At 40.2% G+C, this 19735-nt stretch overlaps 1 protein-coding gene across 1 annotated transcript in view; it reads right to left on the minus strand.

Annotated features, from left to right (window-relative positions):
• Positions 1-725: 725 nt before the first annotated feature.
• LOC745092 (uncharacterized) overlaps positions 726-19735 on the minus strand; it is a 125386-nt gene continuing 106376 nt past the window's right edge. The window contains exon 7 of the transcript XR_010150716.1: positions 726-838. The gene's annotated coding sequence lies outside the window, so the exon portion shown is untranslated. The remainder of the gene's footprint in view (positions 839-19735) is intronic.

Consider the following 19735-nt stretch of genomic DNA (forward strand, 5'->3'; position numbering starts at 1 on the left):
TCAAACGATCCTCCTACCTCAGCCTCCCAAATTGCTGGGATTACAGGTGTGAGCCACCATGTGCAGCCAACCGCATCAATTTCCATTTTATTCATTCCATTTCTTAATAACCATCTAAAGATTCCTACCCTGCTGGGACCAGTCCCCTCTTGCTGCCGCCGCTGCCTTCTCCTCCTCCTCCCCATTCCCCTCCCCCTCCTCCCCTTCCTCCTCCTCCTTTCTTGCTGCTGCTTCTTCAGCTGCTGCTTCTGCTGCTGTTGCTTCTGCATCTGCTTCTGCTGCTGCTGCTTCTTGCTGCTGCTGCTGCTTCTGCTTCCTCCTCTTCTTCCTCTTCCTCTTCTTCCTCCTTTTTCTTCTCCTTTCTTCTCCTTTGTCTCATTTCTTCTCCTTCTTCCTTCTCCTCCTCTTCCCTCCTCCTCCTTCCTTCTCCTTTGTCTCATTTCTTCTCCTTCTTCCTTCTCCTCCTCTTCCCTCCTCCTCCTTCCTTCCTCTTTCTTCTTCTTTCTTTCCTCTCCTTCTCCCTCTCCTTCTCCTCCTTCTCCTCTTCCCGTCCTTCCCTCCCTCCTTCCCTCCTTCCCTTCCTTCCCTTCCTTTCCTTCCTTCTTTCCTTTCCTTTTTTTTTTTTTTTTTTTCTGAGATGGAGTCTCGCTCTGTCACCTAGGCTGGAGTATAGTGGCATGATCATGGCTCACTGTAGCATCGACCTTCTGGGCTCAAGTGATCCTCTCACTTCAGTCTTCGAGTAGCTGGGACCACAGGTTTCTTGTAGTGTCCAGGAACCATCTCTTCATGTTCTTTATTGTCAATGTATCATTCCTGTTTAGTTTCATGTCTCCCACTGTGAGAAACAAGTAGCATTCTGTTATTACTCACATGCCACCATGGTTCTTCATTATCTTAATGTATTGAAACAACATAGATCTTCTTGCCCTGCATTTATTTAATGCTGATTGCATCAAAACTCATTAGGCTACATCCTTCATCATGCTGCCCAAGAATACTGGCTTCTAATGACTCTCTCACAGGTTATGGTACTGCGATCATGACCACAAACACAGGGTTTACCCAGATTATGCAGGAAAAAAAGAAAAATACTTTGTTTTCTTGTCATGCTAAATTTATTGTTTGGGAATTTTTTCAAGAGAAGACCAGGTCTTCTCTTGAACTCTTTAAACTATAAACTTTATATTCCTAGAACGTTCCTCTGTTGACCACATACCTACCTTTCACACACCATCACTGGTAGGGAGGATTGGTGAGAGGCTCTCCTCTTTACACAAGGAATGTCCATTATTTGGCCAGCAGAGCTTAAGATCAACCAGGGAGATCATGATGTCATCAAGTTAATAGGAAGCAGGAGAGGATATTGATTAAAAGGGCTGACTGACATTGTAGAGGCATGGTCTCAAAAGCCTTCAAGGGAGATAGGCACTGCCACTCCTGAAGGATTGCCTGACATGAGGTGCAGAGCCTGTGTGTTGTGGGGTGACTGCATTGAGTGTCAGTGACATGAGGTACATGGGGTGCTGTAGGATACACAGATCCACACACATGGCTCAAGCTCAAGGGTTGACAGTGAACCACAGGTAGCCCAGAGCCAAGAGTTATTAAAAATCAGCATGTTATCACCATTTGACAACCCAATCTTGCACAATCTCTGGAAAGAAATACTGTGCCAACAGGAGCAATTCACTTTCCAGGTCTCCTTTTTGGATTCCAGCTCTGATTTTTGTATCTTCTCAGGGCATCTGGTCCATCCCAAGTATGGGATAGAGGGTTGTAGAATACCCCAAAAAGAAAAAGCAGAAACTAGGACACACACAGGTCCCAGTGTGGGATGGGGGCACCTCACGTGGATGGATCTGATAGCCCTTGTCAGTCCCAGGGATCAGAGGGAGACTCAGAAAACTGTGAGGAAGATACCCCAAAATACAGGGCCCCCTGGAACAAGGAAGCCAGGGAAGAGTGCCCTGCTGCCTAGATTGAAGGGCTGAAGTAATTTTAGGGCAACAAAGTTGATGATAGAAAGTTCTCTATTACTGAAGAATTCTAGTGGTTAAAGGAACTAATGAAATAATGGATCATTAATGTATGGTAAAACTATAACCTGAATAAGCCTAGTATCACTAAAAGTGGAAAACCTGACATTGTGTCTCCTAATGTGATGCAATAAGAAAACAGCACCCCTTGCAAAGTATTCCTGCCTTAAAAGCTGAACCTGAATCTGATGAAATTTCTATATTTATTTTTTAGTCTATAAAAAATATGGGGGTAAAGAACAAGTTAAATAACTCTGTTAGAGTGCAGTCAGCTAAATACAGAATGTGGGACTGTCAAGAGCTGTGCAAGGCCTGGGATTTTGCCCCACTTATAAACTAACAAGTTAGCCTGTTTTGGTTTCATGGATGCTGGCAGGAGACAGAAGATTCCTGAGTCAGAGACAAAGGATTTTATTGCCCACAGCAAAAGTAGTATTCAGAACTTCGTGTTTGTTTGTGTCAGTCTCCATGCCCCACAAGGCTTATTGGAAGTGATACAAAGGGCTCGTGATGGATGCCTTAGAATGTAGTTGGTTGCATTAGAGGAAAGAAACACTGAGTTTGGGGTATTCATTGTTTTTAAGGCAAGTGGAAGCCAGCCTGCTGTTTCGGGGAGATATTACCCCATCCTTCAGGTTTGCTTGCTGCAAACACAATCTTGAGAAATGGCCCTGGTAAAGAATGGTCAGGGCTTTACATTCTTGGTATGCCTAGCAAAAATATATGGGGATACTCAAGGCCAATGACAGATTGCCTGTTGGAAAAATACACCCCTTAGCCCAATATGTTCTTGACCAAACTTGAGTTTTTACACGAGCATGCCACTCCATCAGCCACTCTGACTAATATGACCAGAGAGGTTGGGAGCAAAACCATTTCATTTGTCTCTCCTAGGAGTTTTATAGTTTCAGGTCTTATGTTCAGGCCTTTAACACATTTTGAGTTAATTTTTGTACATGGTGTAAAGTCATTTTTTAAAATTTGGACGTAATCAGTTTTCCCAACATCATTTGTTGAAGAGACTAGTCTCTCCCCCATTTTGTGGCCTTGGCACCCTTGTCAAATATCATTTGACAATATATGTGAGGGCTTATTTCTGGGCTAATTCTTCTGTTCCATTGGTCTGTGTGTCTGTCTTTATGTCAGTATAATACTATTTTGATTACTGTAGCTTTGTGATATCTTTCAAAATAGGAAGTATGAGACCTCCAGCTTTGTTTTTCTTCCTAAAGATTTTTTTGGCTATATGGGATTCTTTGAGATTTTATATGCATTTTAGGGTTTTTAAATTTTTTCTGCAAAAACAAAAAGCCATTGGAATTTTGATGGGAATTGCATTTAATTTATAGATCACTTTGGGTAGTATTGTTATTTTAACAATATTAAGCCTTCCAATCCATGAACATGGGATGTCTTTCCATTTATTTGTATCTTCTTTAATTTTTTAAAGTGATGTTTTGTAGCAGTGATACAAGAAACAGGAGGGATGAATTAATGATATTTTATTATTACAAGATATACTACCCATGATGTAGTACAGTGTTATTTGAAAGTGGACTTGCATTAATTATAAATGTATACTGCAAACTCTAGGGCAACCACTAAAAAAAGTAAAAAAAGAAGTATAAGTGACATGCCAGGAAGGAAGAGAACATGGAATCATATAAAGTGCTCAATTAAAACCACGAAAGGCAGAAAAACAGTGGAAAACAAAAACAGGAATAAAAAACAAGGGCAACAAATAGAAAGCAGTAACAAATATGATATATTAATCCAACTATATCTATAATGACTGTAAATGTTAATGATCTAAATTTTACTAAGACAAAGATTGAGTAGATCTAAAAACAAGACCTAACTATATGTTGTCTACAAGAAACACATTTTATCCCAGGCACAGTGGCTCACGCCTGTAATCTCAACACTTTGGGAGGCCAAGGTGGGCAGGTTATGAGGTCAGGAGTTTGAGACCAGCCTGGCCAACATGGTGAAACCCCATCTCTACTAAAAATACAAAAATTATCCAGGCGTGGTGGTGTGCACCTGTAATCCCAGCTATTCAGAAGGCTGAGGCAGGAGAATTGCGTGAACCTGGGAGGCGGAGGCTGCAGTGAGCCAAGATCACACCATTGCACTCCCGCCTGGGTAAAAGAGCGAGACTCCTTCTCAAAAAAAAAAAAAAAAAAGGGAAAGAAAGAAACACATTTGAAATATAAGAACATATATAGATTAAAAGTAAATGGATGAAGAAAGATATACCATGCCTATACTAATTAAGAGAAAGTGGAAGTAGCTATATTAATTTTAGGCAGAGCAAACTTCAGAGCAAGGACAGATATCAGGGATAAGGAGGGAAATTACATAATGAAACAGCATTCAATACCCCAAGAAGACATAATCATTCTTTTTTTTTTTTTTTTTTTGAGATAGAGTTTTTCTCTGTCACCCAGGCTGGAGTACAATGGTATAATGGCACAATCTCGGCTCACTGCAACCTCTGCCTCCAGGGTTCAAGCAATTCTGTATCAGCCTCCTGAGTAGCTGGGATTACAGGCACCTGCCACCACACCTGGCTAATTTTTTGTAGTTTTTAGTAAAAATTGGGTTTCACCATGTTGGCTAGGCTGGTCTTGAACTTCTGACCTCGGGTGATCTGCCTGCCTCAGCCTCCCAAAGTGCTGGGATTACAGGCATGAGCCACTGCACCCCACTGACACAATAATTCTTAATGTGTATTCACCTAACAACAGGGCATCCAAATATGTAAGGGAAAAACTGATAAAACTGCAAGAAGACCTGGGTGAATCTACTATTATAGTTGGAGACTTTAACACTCCTCTAACAGAAATGGACACAGTCAGCAGGCAGAAAACCAGTAAGGACACAGTTGAATTCAACAACACTATCAATCAACTGTATATAATTGACATCTACAGAATATTTCATCCAGCAGCAGGCAGCAGATTACAGTTCTTCTCAAAATCACATGGAGCATTCACCAAGACAGATCACATTCTGGGCCATAAAACACACCTCAACAAATATAAAAGAAGTCATATAGTGTCTGCTTTGAGACCTCATGAAATTAAACTAGAAATTGATACCAGATAGCTGAAAATCACAAATACCTGGAGATTAAACAACATACTTCTATTTTTTTTTTTTTTTTTTGAGACGGAGTCTCACCCTGTCACCCAGGCTGGAGTGCAGTGGTGCGATCTTGGCTCACTGCAAGCTCCACCTCCTGGGTTCACGTCATTCTCCTGCCTCAGCCTCCTGAGTAGCTGGGACTGCAGGTGCCCGCTACCATGCCTGGCTAATTTTTTTGTATTTTTTAGTAGAGACGGGGTTTCACCGTGTTAGCCAGGATAGTCTCGATCTCCTGACCTCGTGATCCACCTGTCTCAGCTTCCCAGATTAAACAACATACTTCTAAGTAATATATGAGTGAAAGAAAAAGTCTGATGAAGAGAGTTAAAAATATTTGAAATAAATGAAAATATAACTTATCAAAATGTCTAAGATACAGCAAAAGCAGTGCTTAGAAATTTATAGTATTGAATACATATATTAGAAAAGAAGATTTAAAATCATTAATCCAGCTTTCAGCTTTTAGCTCAGAGAAGGCCAAGGTGCAACTTTCTTCAGTTGTCATGAATCTGAGTTCATACAACACCAGCCATCTCCACCATGCCATTGAAGAAAAAAGTAAAATAAAATAATTAATCCAATATTCTGCCTTAGGAAACTAGAAAAAGAAGAGCAAATTAAATCCAAATAAGCAGAATAAAATAAATGAAAATTATAGCAGAAATCAATGAAACTGGAAGCAGAAAACCAATAGAGAAAAATAACATGACCAAAATCTAGTTTAAAAAAAATCAATAAAGTTGATAAACCTCTAGCCAGGCTTACTAAGAAAAAGAGAAGACACAATTACTAATATCAGAAGTGAAAGAGAAGCATCACTACAGATCCCATGGACACTAAAAGAATAATAAAGGAATATTATTAATAACTCTATGTCCACACATTTGATAACCTACTTAAAAGACACAATCTGCCAAAATTAACACAAAAAGAAATCAATACTTTTAATAAACCTATATTGATAAAAAAAATTGGATTAATAACTAATAAACTTCCAAAACAGAAATCACCAGACTCACATGGATTCATTAGTGAATTCTACCAAACATTTAAGGAAGAAATTATACCAATCCTATACAATCTGTTCCAGAAGACAGAAGCAGAGGGGATACTTCCTAAATCATTCTATGAGGCTGGCATTACCCTAATATTCAAATTAGACAAAGACATTACAAGAGCTGGGTGCAGTGGCTCACACCTGTAATCCCACACTTTGGGAGGCTATGGTGGGAGGATCACTTGAGTTCAGGAGTTCAAGACCAGCTTGGGCAACATAGCAAGACCTCATTTCTACTTTAAAAAAAAAAAAAAAAGTAGCTGGTATGGTGGCACACACCTGTAGTCCCAGCTACTCGGAAAGCCGAAGTGGGAGGATCACTTGAGCCCAGGAGATCAACCCTGCAGGGAGCTATGATCATGCCACTGCACTCTAGTTTAGGCAGCAGAGTGAGTCCTTGTCTCAGAAAAAAAAAATACAAGAAAAGAAAACAATAGAGTAATATCTCTCATGAACATAGATTCAAAAATCCTGAACAAAATACTAGCAAGTTGAATCCAACAATGTAAAGAAAGAATTACACACCATGGTCTAGTGGAATTTATCCAAGGTAGGCAAGGCTAGTTTAACATTTGAAAATCAATTAATGTAATCCATCACAACAACAGGCTAAAGAAGAAAAATCACATGGTCATATAAATAGATGCAGAAAAAGCATTTGACAAAAAAAAACCATTTCATGATTGGAAAAACTCACAATAAATTGAGAATAGAGATGAACTTGCTCAACTTGATGAAGAACATCTGCCAAAAAACCTACAGCTAACATTATACTTCATGGTGAGAAACTTGAAGATTTTCTCACACTATCAAGGACATTGCAAATATGTCCCTTCTCACCACTGCTTTTCAACATCATACTGGAAGTCCTAGCTAATGCAAGAACACAAGAAAAAGAAATAAAAGGCATATAGATTGGGAAGGAAGAAGTAAAATTATCTTTGTTTGCAGATGACATGATTGTAGAAATCCAAAAGAATCAACAAACAACCCTCCTTGAACTAATAAGCAATTATAGCAGGGTTGTAGGATACAAAGTTAATATACAAAAGCCAATTGCCTTCTGATACACTGTAAGCAATGAACAAGCAGAATTTGAAATTAAAAACACAATACCATTTATATCCTTCTGAAAAGCAATAGGTATAAATCTTAACAAAATATGTGGAAGATCTATATGAGAAAAACTACAAAACTCTGATGAAAAATATCAAAGAAGACTTAAATAAATGGAGATATAGTCCATGTTCATGGATAGGAAGACCCAGTGTTGTTGAGATGTCAGTTCTGAACTGGATCTATAGATTCAATGCAATCCCAATCAAAATCCAGTCAAGTTACTTTGTGGATGTTGATAAACTAATTCTAAAGTTTATGTGAAGAGGCAAAGACACAGAATAGCTAACTCAACAATAAAGGAGAAGAGTTAGAGGACTGATAGTACCCAACTTACTAGACTTACTAGAGGTCCCGCATGGTGGCTCACACCTATAATCCTGACTACTCTAAAGTCTGAGGTGGGAGGATCACTTGAGCCCAGGAGTTGATGTTGATAAACTGATTCTAAAGTTTATGTGAAGAGGCAAAGACATAGAATAGCCAACTCAACAATAAAGGAGGAGAACAGTTAGAGGACTGATAGTACCCAACTTACTAGAGTTACTAGAGGTCAGGCATGGTGGCTCACACCTATAATCCTGACTACTCAAAAGGCTGAGGTAGGAGGATCATTTGAGCCCAGGAGTTCAAGATCAGCCTGAGCAACATAGAAAGACCTGGTTTCTAACAAGTTAAAAAAAAAAAGACTTATAGAAAGCTGCAGTAATCAAGACAGTGTGATATTCGTGAAATAGATCAATGAAACAGAACAGAGAGCCCAGAAAAAAACCCACATAAACAGAGCCAACTAACCTTCAACAAGGGAGAAAAGGCAATACAATGGAGCAAAGATAGTCTTTTCAACAAATGGTTCTGGAACAACTGGACATCCATGTGCAAAAAATAAACTTAAACATGGACTTTAAACCCTTCCCAAAAATTAACTCAAAATTAATCACAGACCTAAATGTAAAATGCAAACTATAAAACTCCTATAAAATAACAGAGAAAAACTTAGATGACTTTGTTGATACAGTTTGGATGTGTATCCACTCCAGATTTCATGTTGAAATGTGATCCCCAATGTTGGAGGTGGGACCTGGTGGGAGGTATTTGGGTCATGGGGGTGGATCCCTCATGAATGGCTTGGTGCCCTCCTTGAGATAATACATGAGTTCTCGCTCTATTAGTTCATGCAAAAGCTAGTTTTAAAAGAGCCCGGCACCTCCTCCCCTCTCTCTTGCTCCCTCTCTCACCATGTGATACACTAGCTCCCCTTTTGCCTTCTGCCATGATTGTAAACTTCCTGAGGTTTCACCAGAAGCAGATGCTGGCACTACACTTCTTGTATAGCCTGTGGAACTGTGAGCCAAATAAACCTGTTTTCTTTATAAATTATTCAGCCTTACATATTCCTTCAGGGCAACACAAAACAGACTAACACATATGGGTATGGTGATAATTTTTTTTTTTTTTTTGAGATGGAGTCTCGCTCTGTTGCCCAGGCTGGAGTGCAGTGGTGCAATATCAGCTCACTGCAAGCTCCGCCTCCTGGGTTCACGCCATTCTCCTGCCTCAGCCTCCCGAGTAGCTGGGACTACAGGTGCCCACCACCATGCCCAGCTAATTTTTTTTTGCATTTTTAGTAGAGACGGGGTTTCACCGTGTTAGCCAGGATGGTCTCGATCTCCTGACCTCATGATCTGCCCGCCTTGGCCTCCCAAAGTGCTGGGATTACAGGCATGAGCCACTGCGCCTGGCTGGTGATAACTTTTTAGATCCAATACCAAAATTATAGTTCATGAAAGAAACAATTGATAAGCTGAACTTCAACAAAATTAAAACTTCTGCTCTGCAAAAGACAACGTCAAGAGAATGAGAAGAGAAGCCACAGACTGGGAGAAAATATTTGCAAAAGAACCATCTGACAAAGGACTCTTATCCAAAATACACAAAGAAATCTTAAAATTCAACAATAAGAAAATGAGCAGCCCAATTAAAAAATGGGCAAAAGACCTGAACAGACACCTAATCAAAGAAGATACACAGATAGCAAGTAAACATATGAAAAGATTTAAACATATTACATCATTAGAGAATTGCAAATAAAAACAATGGGCTATCACTACACATGTATTAGAATAACTAAAGTCCAAAACACTGACAATACCAAATAATGGCAAGGACATGGAGCAACAGGAATATTAATCCTTGCTGATGGGAATACAAAATGGTACAGCTACCTCAGAAGACAGCAGCTTCTTATAAAACTAAAAAGTTATAAAACTTTTACCATACGATCCAGCAATGCACGCCTTATTATTTACCCAAATAAACTGAAAATTTGTGTCCACACAAACACCTGCACATGGATGTACGTAGAAGCTTTATTCATAGTCGCGAAAAGTTGGAAGCAACCAAGATGTCCTTCAGTAAGTGAATGATAAATAAACTGAGGTATATCTAGACAATGGAATATTATTTAGCAGTAAAAAGAAATGAGATATCAAGCCATAAAAAGACATGGAAGAAACAAATGCTTATCACTGAGTGAAATAAGCTGATCTAAAAGGCTGCATACTGTATGACACCAACTATATGACATTCTGGAAAAGACACAACTATGGAGACAATAAAAAGATCAGTGGTTGTCAGGGGTTGGGAGAAAGGGAGGTATGAATAGGTGAAACACGGGACTTTTTTAGGGCAGTGAAACTATGCTGTATAATACTGCAATGGTGAATATGTCATTATACATTTGTCAAAATTCATAGAAAGTATAACACCAAGAACGAACACTACTGTAAAGTATGGACTTTGGGTGATAATGATGTGTAATTGTAGGGCCATCAGTTATAACAAGTGTACCATTATGGTATGGGATGCTGATGGTTGGGGAGATTGTGTTGTGGGGGAACAGGGTATATGGGAACTCTCTGTATTTTCTGCTCAATTTGGCTATAAACCTAAAACTGATCTAAAAACTAAAGGTTATTAATTAAGGACCAAATGAGGGTCGAGTGCGGTGGCTCATGCCTGTAATCCCAGCACTTTGGGAGGCTGAGGTGGGTGGATCACGAGGTCAGGAGTTCGAGACCAGCCTGGCCAATATGGTGAAACCCTATCTCTACTAAAAATACAAAAATTAGCTGGGCATGGTGGCGTATGCCTGTAGTCCCAGCTACTCAGGAGGCTGAGGCAGGAGAATTGCTTGAACCCGGGAGGCGGAGGTTGCAGTGAGCCGAGAGCACGCCATTGCACTCCAGCCTGGCGACAGAGTGAGACTCCACCTCAAAAAAAAACAAAAAAAAAAAACAAAAAAACACAAAGTTTATACCAGGAATTTAAAGGTGGTTCAACATCTGAAAATCAATTGATATAATTCATCAATAGAATAGATGAAAAGAAAAAAGAATGCTCTTATTAGGTATAGAAAAAGCATTTGACAAAATTCATCATCCATTCATGATTAAACCAATCAAACAACAAACTCCACAAAAAACTTCTTGGAAACTAAGAATATAAGGTCACTTCCTTAATCTAAGTGGCATCTACAAAAAAAACTACTGCTAATATCATATTTATTGGCGAAAGGCAAGAAAAAGAAATAAAAGGCATACAAATTGTAAAGGAAGAAACAAAATGGTCTCTATTTACAGACAGCATGATTATCTATGAAGAAATTCCTAAAGAATCTACAATAAAACTGTTGGATTAATACAAGTTTAGCAAGGTCACAGGATACAAGGTTAATTTAAAAGAGTCAATCATATATTCCTGTATAACAGCAATGAAAAATTAGAATTTGAAATTTAAAAGGCAGCACCATTTAAAATAGCTCAACTAACAATTAAGAGCTTAGGTATAAATTTAAGGCATATGTACAGCATCCATATGCTGAAACCTACAAAACATTGATGAAATAAAGAAGATCTAAATAAATGTACAGATAAAGTGTCTATATGGCTTGGAAGGCTCAATATGATTAAGATGTCATTCTTTCACAAACAGCACAATCTCAAGGAAATCTCAGGCACATTTTTAGATACTGACAAATTGATTCAAAATTTATATGGAAGCTGGGCGTGGTGGCTTATACCTATAATCCCAGCACTTTGGGAAGCCAAGGTGGGCAGATCATTTGAGCCCAAGAGTTTGAGACCAGCCTGGGCAGCAACATAGAGAGATCCTGTCTCTATTTAAAAAATAAATAAATAAATAAATAAATAAATAAATAAATAAAATGGAAAAGGTAATTAAACTACAGGAGCCAATTTTTTTTGGTTTTTGGTTTCTTGGTTTTTTTTGATGTTGTTGCTCATTTTTTTTTTTTTTGAGACAGTCTCCCTCTGTTGCCCAGACGGGAGTGCAGTGGTGCAATCTTGGCTCACTGCAACTTCCGGCTCCCAGGTTCAAGTGATTCTCCTGCCTCAGCCTCCCAAGTAGCTGGGATTACAGGCACCCACCACCACACTTGGGTAATTTTTGTATTTTTAATAGAGAGGGCGTTTCACCATGTTGGCCAGGCTGGTCTCAAACTCCTGCCCTCAAGCGATCCGCCCAGCTTGGCCTCCCAGACTGCTGGGATTACAGGCATGAGCCAATGCACCTGGCCCAATTTTTTTTTTTTTAAATAAAACAACAACAAAAGAACTAAGTTGGAGGACCCACACTACTTTAAGGCTTACTGTAAAGCTATAGTAATCAAGACAGCATGGTATTGTTGAAAGAATAGACACGTATATACATTAAACAGAATAAACGGCCCAAATTAAACTTACACAAATATAGTCAACAGATTTTTTGACAAAAGTTCAAAGGCAATTCAATAGAGAAGGAACAGTTTTTTCAACAAATGGTGCTAGAATGATTCTTCATCCATATGCAAAAAAGGAACCTCAACACATACTTCATACCTTATACAAAAATTATTTCAAAGTGGTTTATAGACCTAAATATAAAATATAAAACTATAAAACGTCTAGGAGAAAGTGTAAGAGACCTTGAGTTTGACTATGAGGTTTGTTTGTTTGTTTTTTTGAGATAGAGTTTCGCTCTAGTCACTCAGGCTAGAGTGCAATGGCGTGATCTCGGCTCACTGCAACCTCCGCTTCCCGGGTTAAAGCGATTCTCCTGCCTGAGCCTCCCAAGAGGCTGAGATTACAGGCATACGCCACCAGGCCCAGCTAATTTTTGTATTTTTAGTAGAGACGGGGTTTCACCATGTTGCCCAGGCTAGTCTCGAACTCCTGACCTCAGGTGATCCACCCTCCTTGGCCTCCCAAAGTGCTGGGATTACAGGCGTAAGCCATGTCCGGCCAACTATGAGTATTTAAATATGACACCAAAAGCACAACCCATCAAAGAAAAAAATGAGAAATTGAGTTTTACGAAAATTAAAGACTTTTGTGGGCTGAGCATGGTGGCTCATGTCTGTAATCCCAGCACTTTGGGAGGCTGAGGCGGGTGGATCACGAGGTCAGTAGTTCGAGACCAGCCTGGCCAACATGGTGAAACACCATCTCTACTAAAAATACAAAAATTAGCTGGGCATGGTGGCAGGCGCCTGTAATCCTAGCTACTTGGGAGGCTGAAGCAGGAGAATCACTTGAACCCAGGAAGCGGAGTTTGCAGTGAGCCAAGATTGCGCCATTGCACTCCAGCCTGGGTGAAAGTGCGAGACTGTGTCTCAAAAAAAAAAAAAAAAGACTTTTGCTTTGTATAAAAATCTGTGAAGAGAATGAAAATACAAGCCATAGACAAGGAGAAAATATTTGCAAATCACATATCCAATAAAGAGTTTGTATCTAGAATATATAAAGAACTCTTTAGCCATAACAATAATAAAACAAATAATTAAACTTAAAACTGTGCAAATGTCTGTCTTCGCCAAAGAAGATGTATGGATGGCAAATAAACATAGGGAAATATATTCAATATCATTAGTCATGAAGGATATGCAAATTAAAACCACAATGGGATACCACTATGCACCTATTACAATGGCTAAAATAAAGAACTGAATACAAAATATTGGCCTTGATGTGGAGTAACAGAGTCATTCATTGCTGGTGGAAATACAAAATGGTACAGCCACTTTGGAAAAACAAATTTGGCAGTTTCTTATAAAGTTAAGCATATACTTATGTGACCCAGCAATCTCACTTCTAGATATTTATCCAAGTGAAATGAAAGCTTACATTCATACAAAAACATGTATATGACTAGTTATACATAATTTTCCCAAAATGAGCAATTGAAAATGATAAATTGTGATAATCCATATAATGGAATACTACTCAGCAATAAAAAGGAACAGATTACTGATTCATACAAAAACATGGGTGAATCTTAAAATGCATTTTCCTAAGAAGATCATTATTGGGGCTGGGTGATGGGTACAGGAGGATTGATTATTCTATTTTTGTGTGTGATTGAAAATTTCCATAATAAAAGTTTTAAAAGTGTATTTTAATACGGTATTTTTTAATGATATCACAATGTCCAGGTACTGCACAGATGAGACTGAAGTTCCACGTTCTAAAGCCAGAAGCTGCATCTGAAATGTTGCATAGAAAACTGCTCATTGGCTGGGCGCGGTGGCTCACACCTGTAATCTCAGCACTTTGGGAGACTGAGGCGGGCGGACCACGAGGTCAGGAGATGGAGACCATCCTGGCTAACACAGTGAAACCCCGTCTCTACTTAAAATACAAAAAATTAGCCGGGCGTGGTGGTGGGTGCCTGTAGTCCCAGCTACTTGGGAGGTAGAGGCAGGAGAATGGTGTGAACCCGGGAGGCAGAACTTGCAGTGAGCCGAGATCACGCCACAGCACTCCAGCCTGGGCGACAGAGTGAGACTCCGTCTCAAAAAAAAAACAAAAAACAAAAAACTTAGGTGGGCATGGTGGCAGGCACCTGTAATCCCAGCTACTTGGGAGGCTGAGGCACGAAAAATCGCTTGAAACCAGGAGGCAGAGGTTGCAGCGAGCTGAAATTGCACCATTGCACTCCAACCTGGGCGACAGAGCGAGACTCCATCTCAATTAAAAACAACAACAACAACAAAAAACTGCTCATTACATAAAGATCCAATCTGGTAATATAAATTTTATTTTATTAAGATATATACTTAGCACTTTGAATTGCTTCAAACATAATTTGAGGGGAACAAAGACTTATTGGCTTGTTGGTTTTAAGAACTGAATTTGCCTAGGCATTAGAAAAAGTACAGAAAGCTCCCCAGAGCAGTCTAGAGCCCAGCAGTCGCAGGCCCCTAGGCCATTTGAGTTATAGGACAGAAGGTGGGGGTGTCAGTGAGCACTGTTCCTTCTGAGTGTCTGTCAATGGAGGTTGCATGTGAAACAGGAAAGAGGTTTGCTGAGGCTCTATGTTTATGTTTGCCTTTTCTTCAACTGGAGACTGAAGTTTGAGAATAGCAAGTAAGCAAGTAATCATTCTCCTAGATCTCATTACTTGAGATCTTTTTTTTTTTTTGAGACAGGGTCTGGCTCTGTTGCCCAGGCTGGAGTGCAATGGGACAATCTCAGCTCACTGCAACCTCTGCCTCCCAGGCTCAAACCATCTTCCCATCTAAGCCTCCCAGGTAGCTGGGACCACAGCCATGTGCCACCATGGTGGGGTAATTTTTGTATTTTTGGTAGAGACAGGGTTTCGCCATGTCACCCAGGCTGGTCTTGAATTCCTAGCTTCAAGCAATCCTCCTGCCTCAGCCTCCCAGAGTAAAGGCATGAGCCACTGTGCTTGGCCTGAGATAATTTCTTAAGATGATGTATAATACCTCCCGCAATGATAGCTTCCCCGATGTAACACCTCCTGCAAGTTGTCCTGAGCTATTTTAAGCTGTAATCAGAATATATTGAAGTTTCAACATTTTTATTGTCCTTGTCCTGTACCCCCAGCAATAAAAAAAAAAAAAAAGACTTAAAAAAATTATGGGGCCTATCGGCTGGGTGTGGTGGCTCATGCCTGTAATTGCAGCACTTTGGGAGGCTGAGGTGGGCGGATCACCTGAGGTCGGGAGTTCAAGACCAGCCTGACCAACATGGAGAAACTCCATCTCTACTAAAAATACAAAATTAGCCAGGTGTGGTGAGCATGCCTGTAATCCCAGCTACTTGGGAGGCTGAGGCAGGAGAATCACTTGAACCCGGGAGGCGGAGGTTGCAGTGAGCCAAGATCAAGCCATTGCACTCCAGCCTGGGCGACAAGAGCAAAACTCCGTCTCAAAAAAAAAATTATGGGGCCGGGCGCGGTGGCTCAGTCCTATAATCCTAGCACTTTGGGAGGTAGAGGTGGGCAGATTACTGGAGCCCAGGAGTTCAGGACCAGCCTGGGCAACAATGTGAAACCCTGTCTCTACAAAAAAGCTACTCTGGAGGCTGAGGCAGGAGGACTGCTTGAGCCCGAGGTTGAGGCTGCAGTGAGCCGAGATTGTGCCACCGCACTCCAGCCTGGGTGACAGAACAAGACTCCGTCTCAATTAAAAAAAAAAAAAAGGAAATTTCTGAAGTGACAGTAATGTTCTATGTCTCTATAGCAATTTGGGATACAAAGGTATAGGCATTTATTATTATTAAAACTTGGAAATTTACACACAAGCACATAAGATTTATACATTTCATTGTATACATATTTTACTTCAAAAGAAAAAAGTCAACAAATATTTAACCTAGTCAATGATATACATGCTGAGTTATTTAGGGGGAAGTCTACTGATGTCTACAATTTACTTTTAAATGCGTCCAAAAAAAAAAAAAAACAGGGATTGACGAATGCTTAGAGAAAGGTACAGACATGTGATAAGCCAACTATAGTGAAATGTTAGTGGTAGTCTACATGGTAGGTATATGCTGTTCACTATAAAATTTTTTCAACTTTGCTCTATGTTTGCAAATTTTCACAATAATATATTGGGGAAATGTCTAGAAATGTGATGCTACCCTAGGTCAGCAGGAACTGTGAAAGATTAGACCTGTATTCTGGTTCCCAGATGCTAGAGCCTTTATTTTTTTTGGGGGGGTGGAGGTGGAGTCTCACTCTGTCGCCCAGCCTGGAGTGCAATGGTGTGATCTCAGCTCACCACAACCTCCACCTCCCGGGTTCAAGTGATTCCCCTGCCTCATCTTCCCAAGTAGCTGGATTACAGGCCCCTTCCAGCATGCCCAGCTAAGTTTTTGTATTTTTAGTAGAGACAGGGTTTCACCAGGTTTGTCAGGCCGGTCTCGAACTTGATCCACCCGCCTCGGCCTCCCAAAGTGCTGGGATTACAGGCGTGGGCCACCACATCCAGCCTGCTAGAGCCTTTTATACTTGATATAATTTCTTGAATTCTGATTTCTTGAGGTTTTGTTTACTTAAATCTAGTTATCTCATCTCCCTTCTACTTTCACTTTCTGGTTTATCTAGTAATTTGTTCATTCATTTTCAAATATTTACCTTTCCCTACTAGGAACCAGGCCCTGTGTAGGTGCTGGGGATACAGTTTTGTTTCTGCTCCCATGGAGCTTCCATCGTGGCTTATTCCCAGTAACTAGCACCTCCAACTCCCTTAATTCTATCAGGAATGCTGTTTCCTACATCTTTGAGGCTACGACAGACAGGGCCAGTTTATCCATTGAATAGTATAGGCCCCACACCAAGGGTCTGGGAGCTTTTTACAGTTCTATGAAAAATGTTTTATGCATGAAAAAAAGAATCTCCAATTTACAAAAGAAAATCGCAAAATCCTATACATTGCCAAGGCTGTCGAAATGAACTCCTAGTCTTTTTGATTCCCTCTTTTTTTACAGCTCTGAATACCAAAGGACTGCCAGCATTTCGGGACCCAGTGGCAAATCTAGCCCTAATATAGATGCTGTATGGGAATAAGACACTCCAATAGTCAGATGGATGCCTAAGCTATCATAGCCTAATGACATTGCAACTTCATTCTTTGAACTTCTTGTGCTGATCTGTTGTTCAGCAGTCCACCTTCTGATTCCCATGTAGGTCTGCGGAGAGGATGCAGTATTTCTTTGGGTATTTCTAGTCTCTGTAACAGTGCTTTGTCAGGTAAACCCATAAAATAGCTTGTGATTAAGAGCTGTCACACCACATGTCTAGAATTTGAGAAGGAAATCGGCCAATCCGGGTGCAGTAGCTCACGCCTGTAATCCCAGCACTTTCGGAGGCTGAGGCGGGTGGATCACTTGAGGTCAGGAGTTCGAGACCAGCCTGACTAACCTGGTGAAACCCCGTCTCTACTAAAAATAAAAAAAATTAGCTGGGTGTGGTGGTGGGCACCTGTAATCCTAGCTTGGGAGACTGAGGTAGGAGAATTGCTTGAACCTGGGAGGCAGAGGTTACGGTGAGCCGAGATCGCACCACTGCACACCACCTGGGTGACAGTGTGAGACTCCATCTCAAAAAAAAAAAAAAAAAAAAAAGGCAATCATGTCAACATTATTATTATTATTTTGGTCCCTTATGGCCATACATTTCTCAGTGTAAATTAAATTGCTAATTTAAGAGGGACAAGGAATAGTCTTGCACATCTTCTCATCCATACCTTTAGTTTTAAACTTAGTTCTAGTTGATTCAGGCCTTGTGAAGCCTTGTTTTATCTTATTCTCAGCATCTAGGTTCTAACCCCTACTGTTCTCCCATTATTGACTGTCCCTTGCCAGGCCTCTCTTAATAGCTGAACCCTGGGCTTCTGTTTCTCCATCTTTTTTTTTTTTCTTTTGAGATGGAGTCTGGCTCTTATTGCCCAGGCTGGAGTGCAATGGCGTGATCTCGGCTCACTGCAACCTCTGCCCCCTGGGTTCAAGCGATTCTCCTGCCTCAGCCTCCTGAGTACCTGGGATTACAGGCATGTGCCACCACACCTGGCTAATTTTGTACTTTCAGTAGAGATAGGATTTCTCCATGTTGGTCAGGCTGATCTCGAACTCCGGATCTCAGGTGATCTGTCCACCTTGGCCTCCCAAAGTGGGAGGCCACCGTACCCGGCCTGTTTCTCCATCTTTAACTGTGTTGTTTTAGGCCCTCTTGGGTAAAGCCCCGTCAACTCAATCCCCAGGTTTTTTGGGCCATAATGATGCCCCTGAGGTTTGTGCTCCCAGAATGCCCCAGAGCTGGAAACTAGGCAGCTTTTGCACATAAAATTACTTTATTATAAAGGTTTCCCACTAATACATACTAACAAGTATGAGATATTGATTTTAAAAACTTTGTTTTAACCAAAGAAAATAACAGAACAATGCCTTATAAGCCAATATTTAAATAAAACAGAGCATTATGAAATATTTTCTTTTTATTTGTTGGTAATTATATCTGGATGGCTCATGAAATTACTGTAACATCCTTGATTTTATTGTTCCCTCAGGAATTTCTTCTCTATTTTAAATAAAATATGTTTTATGCACTGAGTACATTTAGTATCTCCACTCTGTTAGACAATTACAACACTGTAGATACACAGAGCTATGCAATGTGCCTATTTTAACTATAGATTAGCTTCCTAGGAAGAACGGTGTTGGTATCCTTTGCCATTTAGAGTCAAAAGGAGTCTGATGGCAGTTCTTTACAGTGATTGTTGAGATGACTGAATCTTCCTGAGCCAAGTCTTCACATCTCTATTTTGTTGTTTTAATTTGAATAACTATGAAAAGATTGATTTTTTTTTTTTTTTTAGGACAGGGTCTCACTCTGTCACCCAGGCTGGTGTGCAGTGGTGCGATCATGGCTCACCGCAGCCTCCATCTCCCTGGCTCAGGTGATCCTACCATCTTAGCCTCCCAAGTAGCTGGGACTACAGGCTCCCACCACCACCCCCGGCTAATTTTTGTATTTTTTGTTAATCCTCCCACCTTGGCCTCCCAAGGTGTTAGGATTACAGGTGTGAGCCACTGTGCCCAGCCAAAAAAGACTGAAATCTTTTATTTCTGATGGAGACCTCAAAGAGCTCACTGCATAGGACTGACCCCAGGTTGCCTTTATATTTCCTGCATTTTTCTCCTGTTGCTCTTCAGAGAAGCTGTATGATATAAATGAATGAATGAATGTGTGTGTGTGTACACACACATATATCTCCATTCAAAAGCTATAGCACATGTATGTTTGTGTGTATGTGTATATATGTGCATGTATATAAGTATATATGCATACACACATATACACACACACAAAGGTACAGAAAATATATATCTTGTGACTAAAATTCCCTGAACTACCAGTAACTCCAGAAATTCTATTCTGGAAAACAATGGCTAACATCTAATTCATTATCTTAGAATTATCACAAAAGGAATATGAAAATGTGGTTTCTAGTGCAATGCAGTTAAGATAGGTATTCTTGTAGGCCATGGTTCCAAGAAATTTGTTTGAC

Source organism: Pan troglodytes, chromosome 14, assembly GCF_028858775.2.
Source record: "Pan troglodytes isolate AG18354 chromosome 14, NHGRI_mPanTro3-v2.0_pri, whole genome shotgun sequence".
Lineage (NCBI taxonomy): Eukaryota > Metazoa > Chordata > Mammalia > Primates > Hominidae > Pan > Pan troglodytes.